Source organism: Parasteatoda tepidariorum, chromosome 6 (assembly GCF_043381705.1).
Source record: "Parasteatoda tepidariorum isolate YZ-2023 chromosome 6, CAS_Ptep_4.0, whole genome shotgun sequence".
NCBI lineage: Eukaryota > Metazoa > Arthropoda > Arachnida > Araneae > Theridiidae > Parasteatoda > Parasteatoda tepidariorum.
Window position 1 is genome coordinate 85,765,431 of NC_092209.1, and position 10,576 is coordinate 85,776,006.

The following is a 10,576-nucleotide window of genomic DNA, read 5'->3' on the forward strand; positions in this document are numbered from 1 at the left end:
GAAAAATTATAGACATATGAAAGAAAAAAAAAAGGGGGGGGGAAATAATAAGTAAAAAAATAACAAACAACAGTTTATCATAAAAAAAAAAAAAATGAAATGTTAATTAAAAAACCGGAAAAAAAGCCGGAAAAAAAAGATATAATCTTTTCTTCAGCCCACACGATTATATCCGCAAAACAGAGTGCTTTCTGATATTGTATCAATAAAGCCAAAGCAAAATATATTAATACAATAGTGTGAGGAGCACTCAAAAATTCTTTTTCGTGTTCTTCTATATTCTTTCTTCGTGTTTTCTTGTATTTATTTATTTGTATATATATATATATAATTTTTAGTTATTACCTAAAATCAAAACAATCAATTAATTTTATTTGCTTAATTTGTCTTATTAGATGAAATATAATAAAAGTTGCATTTTAAAATAGAATACATATATAATATCAGCTTCAAATCGAGGATGCTAGCGTGTCTAGGAAGGTAGCTGGAGCGCAATGCGGGGACAATTGCCAACCTTTATGAAATTGTGGACGTTACCCACCACGACTCCTATTGAGATGTTTGCTTTTATATAGAATAAGGTAAAAGTATTACTCGCAAAAAACTACATTGTTTTCTTTATCTTTTTTTCAAATAAGAGTTAATATTGAAATAATAAAAATTAATTAAATTTTAATGTCTTCAAATTTGGAAAAGAGTTTATAAAAAGCAGTAACTTAAGTTCAGTAACTTCTATTTTTCTTTTTAATTAATATGTTATTTCAAAGTTGAATTTAACAATTTCTTCTATATTCGTTCATTTGCCACATATGATGAACCAGGGCCGTGGTGGCTCAGTGGTTAGAGCACTCGTCACCCAATGAGGTGACCTGGGTTCGTTCAAAGCGATAGCTGGTTAATTCGAATAAAACACCTGACTCTCACTGACCACAGTGCTGACCTAAAATATCCTCAGTGGTAGACGGATCATGGGTTAGAGTCCCCTTGCTGTCAGGCTAACGGTAGAAGGTCTTAGTTGTTTTCCTCTCCATGTAATGCAAATACGGATTAGTTCCACCCAAAAGCCCTCCATGAAGGCAAATTTCTCCTAATACTTGATCCAGGAGCTCTCTTGTCTTCTGGATTGGTGTTAAAATTACAAAGCTACGGAGTTGAACATTAGTAGTCGCAAACCCAACAAACTGGGTCGGATGTTCAACGACTGTTATAAAAAAAAATACAAAAANAAAAAAAAAAAAATATGATGATGAACCAAATTGTCGACTGTTTTCACGATATTTAATCGCTTTAGATTTCCTCGTTAGACAGGATAAGAGACCAATTTTGAGAAATTTATGCACATGAAAAATCAAATATGACAGGATTGTGCATTCTAATCGGGCAGATAATCACATGGTCCACATCCTGTTTTCTCACGTGATTATCCAGATATTTTTGATTGTCATCAGAATTAATAGAAATAAAAGTTTTAAAGATTGTTTACACGTAAAAAAATTCTTTGTTCCTAATTTCAAGACTTAAAACTAAATATGTTTATCTATCATCCCCTCTTATTACGGTTTTTATTTTCAGTGTTCTCACCAAGCATTTTTAGAAGGGAAGCCCACCCTGCTTGCCCTATTATGAGCCCTTTTTACCCTTTTTGTAAAAATAAGTCACCGTCCCTTAAAAACACTGCCTTTTTATTCATATTCCATTAAAAAAATTAAATCACTGATTAAATGATAATTACACACTGTTAAAATTATCTGTGTTTATAGGTTTAATTCTGATTTCTAAATTACAAATAGTTATTTTAGTAGGATTATTCAATCTCAACAATCATTCAATCATTATTGTCTCAACTTTTTTTTTTCTATTTTTAACCGTTTTATGTAACAATTTTAGCTTGCAGAGTATTCATATCTTTAACAATAAATTGTAGAGTGAGTAATTTTAAAATAACAATAAATTTTGGAAGAGTAAATTTTTTCTTAATTAAACAAAATATACTATTCTTTGCATTTGGTCTGCCATCTGAATATATTTAGATTATTTATTATCATTCCAACGTATTTGACTACATTTTTATATTTTTAACCGTTTTATGATACGTCGCACACTTTAAGTTAAATCATCTAATCTCTTCATTATATTTAACAGTATTAGATGACAGAGTTGGAGATACTGAAGACTAATTTTCTCTAATTAAATTAAACAAAATATACTATCCTTTGCATTTGGTCTGCCATCTGAATGCATTTAAATTATTTCTTATTATTCTAAGGTATTTGGCTTTTTTTTCCGTTTTATAATACGTCGCACATTTTAAGTTAAATCATCTAATCTCTTCATTATATTTAACAGTATTAGATGACAGAGTTGGAGATACTGAAGACTAATTTTCTCTTAATTAAATGAAACAAAATACACTATCCTTTGCATTTGGTCTGCCATCTGAAGGCATTTAAATTATTTCTTATTATTTTAACGTATTTGGCTTTTTTTTTCCGTTTTATAATATGTCGCACATTTTAAGTTAAATCATCAAATCTTTTCATATAATTTAACAGTATTTAATGACTTAGAGATACTGAAGACTAATTTTTTCTTAATTAAATTATACACAATGTACTATTCTTTGCATTTGGTCTGCCATCTTTACCCATTTAGATTATTTATCATGATTCTTACGTATTTAGCTCAATTTTTCAAATATTAGCCGTTTATGATATGTTCCACATTATAAGTTAGCTCATCGACTCTTTTCATGATGTTTAACAGTATTACATTATTGAATTGGTGAAGTGGAAGGCTTATTTTTCTTAATTAAATTATTAATAATTACTATCCTTTACATTTGGTTGGCAATCTGAATACATTTCGATTATTTGATATCATGCTTACGCTTACGCAATTGGCTTAATAGTTTTTCTTCTTCTTTTTTCAGCTGTTTCATTATATATTCCATATTATATGCCTAATCGCACAACTATTTACTCTTATATAATTAACCGTTTTATATTTCTAACCGTTTTATGATACGTCGCACATTTTAAGTTAAATCGTCGACTCTTTTCATGATGTTTAACAGTATTACATTATTGAATTGGTGAAGTGGAAGGCTTATTTTTCTTAATTAAATTATTAATAATTACTATCCTTTACATTTCGATTATTTAATATCATGTTTACGCTTACGCAATTGGCTCAATAGTTTTTCTTCTTCTTTTTTCAGCTGTTTCATTATATATTCCATATAATATGCCTAATCGCACTACTATTTACTCTTATATAATTAACAACACAAAAATTCAAAATTTCAGACCGTTCTTTAATATATAAAAGTTTTTAAAATTATTTTCTGTGAGAATTTGGTTGATATTCATTGGTATCATTGGTGATTCATTGATATTTTAATTTGCTCAAACTTAAAAGAAATTTTTTAAAATTGTGATTTTTAATTTTTTTATATTTCAATTTAATGTTTTGTAGCAATTTTTTTACTATTTATAGGCAATTTTTGATTATGAATTTGATAACAGTGCGCATAGTTTTATGGTATACAACTTGAAGCGTGTATTTAAGATTAATAAATGTGCATTTTTTTCCTGCTATATTTAGCTTTTTTGTCTCATAAAAAATTGAAATTCTCTAGTTTAAGTATACAGTAAAAAAAAATATTAATAACCGAAACTTTTCTGAGCATACAGGGCAGCTACGGTGCATGTAGTTTTCAAAAACGTTTCCTAATAATCATCATCTATCAGAAAGTGGTTCAAGATAAAACCGAATTAACATGTCTTATATACTAGTGAATTGGAATTTAATAATTGTAGTGGTAGCTAAGCTTCACTTTAAAACTTGATCGGCGTCAATGTGATTCAGCTTCCTATTTTTGAAAATAAAAGAAATATTTTTCAATTCATCGGAAACATGAGATGAAATGAGGTTCTCTTAGATTTTCGGATATATTTTTGTAGAATTGAAATGAATTTCTGAAATTTTTTACAGTGTATATTTTAATAAAGTTTCTAATTTGGTAAAAACATGTTACAAAAGTTTTAATTTTCATTCTCCTTCCTCCGTCCCTTAAAAGTAATAATGTCTTCATTTTCAAATTGGGAACATGAATTCTGAAAAACGCTATGCTAATATACTCCATTCTTTTTGGCAATAAATTTATAAGAAATTATGCATCCTAATTTGTCATTTTAGCTCCATTCATCGCAATTCTACACTGAATGTTTTAATATATTAGGTTCATATTCAGAATTTAACCCTTTGACGAAGATTTGACACTGGTGTGTCATTTATATATAATTTTTTTATTGACGCTCTCATAACAAACAAAATGTATTTCAGTATTTTTAAATGTAAAAAATAGTCTAATAAATACTAAAAAAAAAATCTATTAGATTATCAGAATAATATTTGTTCTAAAATATAAAGTCTAAGAGAAGTACTTAGTAGTTTTTTTTTTTTTTTTTTCATATTAAAAAATGTATCAGCAATTGATTTCGTAAATAAATTAAATTTCAATGATGATAACTGTTTGTATTAGATCTAAATATCTGCAAATAAGTACGAATTTGAAAAATTATAGTTTGGAAGTGAGCCGTGTTCGGCAGAGTTTAACAAGGCTTTTCGAAGATCTTTCTCAGGGAAGATAAAAAAGCAAAAGCCGCAGTTTAAGTGATATTACATTAAGTGATATTAAGTGATAGTTACATTTAAAGCAAAGCATGAGATGATCGACTATCCTCAAAATTAAAAATCAAATCTATTTCATGACAATTGGCTTATTGACCTAAAATAGACTGTTAAATCGGTTTTATCATCTAAAATATATCACCAAATCGGATTTTTAAAAAAAAAAAAAATAAATAAAAATAATTATTAAATTGGCTTTGCAATCCAAAAATTCATTTTGAAGATGACATTTTTTTTCATAAGAAAAACGGCATATTTTTAACCCTTTGACGCGGATGGGATACTGGTGTCTCTTTTATCCACTTTTCGTTTCTGATGCTCTAGTTGCAAGCAAAAATATATTTTGGCATTTTCTAATTATAAAAGCAGTCTAATAGGTACTAAAAATATTCTGCTAGATTATCAAAATTATATTTGTACAAAAATATAAAATTCGAAAAAAGAAGTTTGAAAAAAAAAATTTCATTCATATTCAAAAATTTATCAATAATTGATTTTGTAAATTAAAGAAATTTCAATACTGAATAAATGTTTCTATTAGATCCAAACAACTGCAAATAAGTACAAATTTGAAAATTTTGAAAAATTATTGCATGAAAGTGCGCCGTGTTCGGAAGATTTTACCTTTAACAAGGTGTTTCGATGCTCGTTTCACCAAAGAGAATAATAAAGCCACACTTTAAGTGACTTACGCTAGAAGCAAAGCTTTAATTTTAAGCTGTATGTGCCATCTTGCTATAAAGAATTATCATGCACTTTTTTTTTTCTGGTGCTCTAATTACGAGCAAAAATATATTTTAGTACTTTTTAATTATGAAAAAAACAGTCTAATTGATAATAAAATATTCTGCTTAGATTATGGAAATTATATTTGTTCTAAAATAAGAAACTCGAAAAAAGTAGTTTGAAAAAAAAATTTCATTCATAATCAAAACTTTCGTGATAATTGCTTTTGTAAATTAAAGAAATTTAAATACTGAATAAATGTTTCTATTAAATCTAAACAACTACAAATAAGTGCAAATTTGAAAAATTATTGTATGGAAGTGCACCGTGTGTGAAAGATTTTACCTTTAACAAGGTTTTTCGAAGGTCGTTTCACCAAGAAAAATAAAAAAGCGACAGTTTAAGTGACTTACACTTGTAGCAAAGCTTTAATTTCAAACTGTATTTGTTATTTTGCCGTAAAGTATTATCTGGGCTTTAGAACGAACAAATAAATATACAGTGGAGCATCGTTTATACGACGCCGAAGGGACCACCGATAAACGTCGTATAAACGATAACGTCGTATAATAGATTTTTACTTCTAAAACTGAAACTCTGTTTTCAGTTAATTTTAATGTTTAACGTGTTGATTTACATAAATTTCTAAATTAGACAAAGCAAAACAAACAAATAACCAAAGAAGAAAAATTGCAGTGAGCAATTTGAATGTATGTTACCTTTAATTATATTTTCTTGCTATTAGTCTCTACAATGCTTTGAATAGCGAGTTGAACTTACTGCTTTCTATGATGCAATTTTAGATTTCTAATCACGGCCAAATCTAATGGCTGAAGCGCACTTGTGCAATTTGCAGGAAAAAAGAGAGCTTTTACAATTTCCAAAATAATTAGTATCGATGGGTTCGCTGGACATTGGTCTATGAATAGCAAAATTTTTCGTTTTTGTCTCTTGTCTAGTCTACTTTGTCTAGCTTTTACATTGTCTAGTTTTATCAGTCATCTAGTAAAAATTACGGTCGTCATCCAAGAATTCTTGTTGGCACCCTTTTCTGTATCATTCATGTTGGCAAATTTCTCCCTTTTTTAAAATACACAAGAAAAAATAAAAAAATTAAATAAACGTGAACAAAATCTAAAAACCGACGTATAACCGATTCTGTGCGTCGTATAAACGATATATTTTTAAATTAAAATGAATAGGAATGATTTGGGACCACACTAAAACGTCGTATAAATGTAAACGTCGTATAAGTGATCGTCGTATAAACGATGCTCCACTGTAATATGTTTCACTTATTTTTACCTAAATTAGCACAAAATAATGAAAAAAAAGTATGAAAAATCAATTTAATAGAAATTTTGAGTCAAAGGGTTATGCAGTATGTATTTTCTTAGTTTAATGCCTTGGAATATTAAGTGAATGTTTGTAAATATAGAATTTGTGCAAACATAGCTTACCCATGTTAAGTGAGATACCGAAGGGCAATTTAATTACAAATTTCTGCGTTAAGTGGCGGATAAATTTTAATTTCAAATTTGTTTCTATTAGAAAAAAATAAAAGCGTATGTGCATTTATAGTTTTTTTTCTTCTTCCAAGATTCTTAGAATGATTATAACGGTTGAAGCTAAAATTTAAGACGGAAAAAGCGTCAGAAGGTTCAATACTTTCACTTCATAGCACGCTCAACTGAACAGAATATATTTTTTGTGTAGTTTAGTTCTTAAAATTTTTAAGCAGCTTTGTTTTAAAATATGTATAAATTTTAAAACAAAATAATAATCTTTTAATGGATAGGTTTTGGGGAGTTTTCTTCTGTAGATTTGAAAATAAAAATGTAAATAAGTGAGAACAATAAATGTTAGAGACATTTTATGACCAATTTACTAAACTATCATATTTCTAAACACTTTGGGAAGAATGTATTCAGAAAACTTCAAACAATTTTTTGCATGAAACGTAACAGTTCAAAAAAAAAAAAACTATTCACTTCTACTTCTTTCAACTATTTACTTCTTTAAATTTTTTCAATAAGCATTTGAAATTTCAAATATTTTAAATCACAATTTTACAATGTGTCAAATATACATAATATATAAAAGAGTACATAAGTACAAAAGTTCAATAAAAGACAAAAGTACAATTAATAGGAAAAAATAGCATATTTAAATTTACTAATACATTTAAATTTTTTCAACAAACATTTAAAATTTCAAATATCTTGAATCACAATTTTACAAAGCTTCAAATGTACATAATATATAGAAATACATAAGTATATAAGTTCAATAAAAGACAAAAGTACAATTAATAGGTACAATTAAAAAAGTACAATTAAAAAGTACAATTAATAAAGTACAATTAATTTTATAACAATGCTTTAACATATCAAAATGACTCAATACAGATTTGATCATACAAAATGAAATATTATCATATTGAAATCAATTTAACTGAATAATAAATATTAATGCATTAAATTGTTTATTTTAAATTCTTTAAGTCTCATTAAACCACTGTTTACAATTGAATACTAAAAAAGGTTTTCAATCAAAGTTTTCATTCAGAGTTGAAACTAAAATTAGAAGACTTTGATTTTTCTTCCTTTTAGTCGCAGTCATTTTTATGTTTTTATAATGAGTATTTTGTTCCACAAATGAAAACAATTATGGATTTTGAGCAATTGAGAGTTCAAAAATTAATAAAAACTTTCTAACAAGTGGGGCTAATTAATAATGATAGTCATATGACTACATTAAATAAACAAATTCAGTTTTTATTTTTCTGCAGGAACTCAACCATTCGAAAATTATATTTTGTACATATCATATGTTATTTAATCTTGCAACTCCTTTATTTTGACTAATGTGATATTATTGCGACAAAAAATTGGGTTAAAAGTCATGGAAATCATATAAAGTCCCTTTTACTCCTATATTCCTTCAAAAAGCTATTTAATCTTAGAATGCCTCAAAATTTCACCCTGTGTTACTATTGCCCCCAAAACTAGGGTTAAAAGTCTTTTTTACTCCTATATTCCTTCAATAAGTTGTTATTTAATTTTATAATGCCTTGAAATTTAATTCCTGTGTTACTATTGCCCTAAAAAACAGGGTTAAAAGTCATAGAAGTAATATAAAAGTCTTTTTTACTCCTATATTCCTTCAATAAGCTATTTAATCTTAGAATGCCTCAAAATTTCACCCTGTATTACTATTGCCCCCAAAAATAGGGTTAAAAGTCTTTTTTACTCCTATATTCCTTCAATAAGTTGTTATTTAATTTTATAATGCCTAAATTTTAATTCGTATGTTACAATTGCCCCAAAAATAGGGTTAAAAGTCAAGATCATAGCTTTGTGTCTCGCACTCCATCATTCCTTCAGGAATATTGTTATTTGATTTTGGAATATCTTTATTTTTGACTCATGTGTGACTATTACCACAAGTATTGGGTCAAAAGTTATCAAGTCATATCTATGTTTCTTGGACTCCTCCATTCTGTCTATATGATCCATCAATGATAATTTAATCTTGGAAAGTTTTAATTTTGACTCGCGTGTTACTGTTGTCATATATAGAGGGGGCTAAGAGTTACCGAAGTCAACAATACCTCTTATACTTCTTCATTCCATCACATATTGTATTACTTCCTGTATTACAACATGGCCCTCTATCTCCCCTTAATATTGACCCATAATATTCAAACTGTACAGCGCATTATATTACCGGGTACTAGCGTACCTTACCAGAGGAAATAATTATAGGTCTAATATGGGGCCCTGGCCCTATAGGTTACTATTTATGATAATAGTGTGTTGAATAGCGTTAAAATGAGGAAACTCGAAGTCAATATTCTGTATTACAACATGGCCCTGTATCTCCTCTTATATTGACCCATAATATTCAAATTAGACCACGTATTATATTACAGGTTATTAATGTACCCTACAAGAGGAAATAATTATAGGCTTAATAGGGNGGCCCCATATCTCCTTTTAATATTGACCCATAATATTCAAACTGTACCACGTATTATATTACCGGGTACTACTGTAACCTACATGAGAAAATAATTATAGGTCTAATATGGGGCCCTGGCCCTATAGGTTACTATGTATGTATATATATAATAGTGTGTTGAATAGCGTTAAAATGAGGAAACTCAAAGTCAATATTCCGTATTACAACATGGCCCTGTATCTCCTCTTATATTGACCCATAATATTCAAATTAGACCACGTATTATATTACAGGTTATTAATGTACCCTACTAGAGGAAATAATTATAGGCTAAATAGGGGGCCCACAATGTGGCCCTATAGGTAACTACATATGTATATATATAATAGTGTGTTGAATAGCTTAAAATGAAGAAATTCGAACTCAATTGACAAGTTGTAATTCAATTTGGAATGTCTTTGCTTTTGAGTTAGATTTTCTATTGCTCCGTTTCAATAATGAAATGTATAACAAGAGAGAGATGTGTAAAGCACATGTTAGTGTGGTGTGTAAAGCTCTTTTTGATAGCACCATTGCATTTCATGGCATTGCGACTGAGAATTTCAGAATTAAATTTTTTTACATTTAAATTTATTTTTAATGTATCAATTACAGTTCGTTAATTTTTTTTAAATTTGTTTTATATTAGATTTGGGAATTAGTAAATCACTGAAAGGCAGATAGAAAATTAGAAAAGAAAGTTATTAAAAAAAAAGTTAAATATGAATACGAATTTTTTTTCTCCAAAAAATATAGTTTTATCTCTAAGGTGATTATTATTTTTGATTTTATTTATTTATTTATTTTAAAAAAAACTTTCCTTTTTTTTACGAATTTCCAAATTTTATAACAAAACAGTAATTTAGACATCAAAGAAACATAAAGCCATGCGATTGGCTAGTTCATTAAATAGAAGTAGGATTTTTTTTTCTACTACAATGTAAAAGTTATAATTAAGCGTTCTAATTTATTATCATGTTGTATGAAGCTGATGTTATCATTGTCAAGCACGGTTAAACTTTTTTTAATTTTTTTTCTTCAGTACCAATAATAAATAGAAGGAGATGAAAAAAATAATTTCATTTGTTGTTTAAATTCAGTCATGCGGTAAGCAAGAGGTGCAGTTTTATCTGGCACACTCCCACCCATTTGCCTC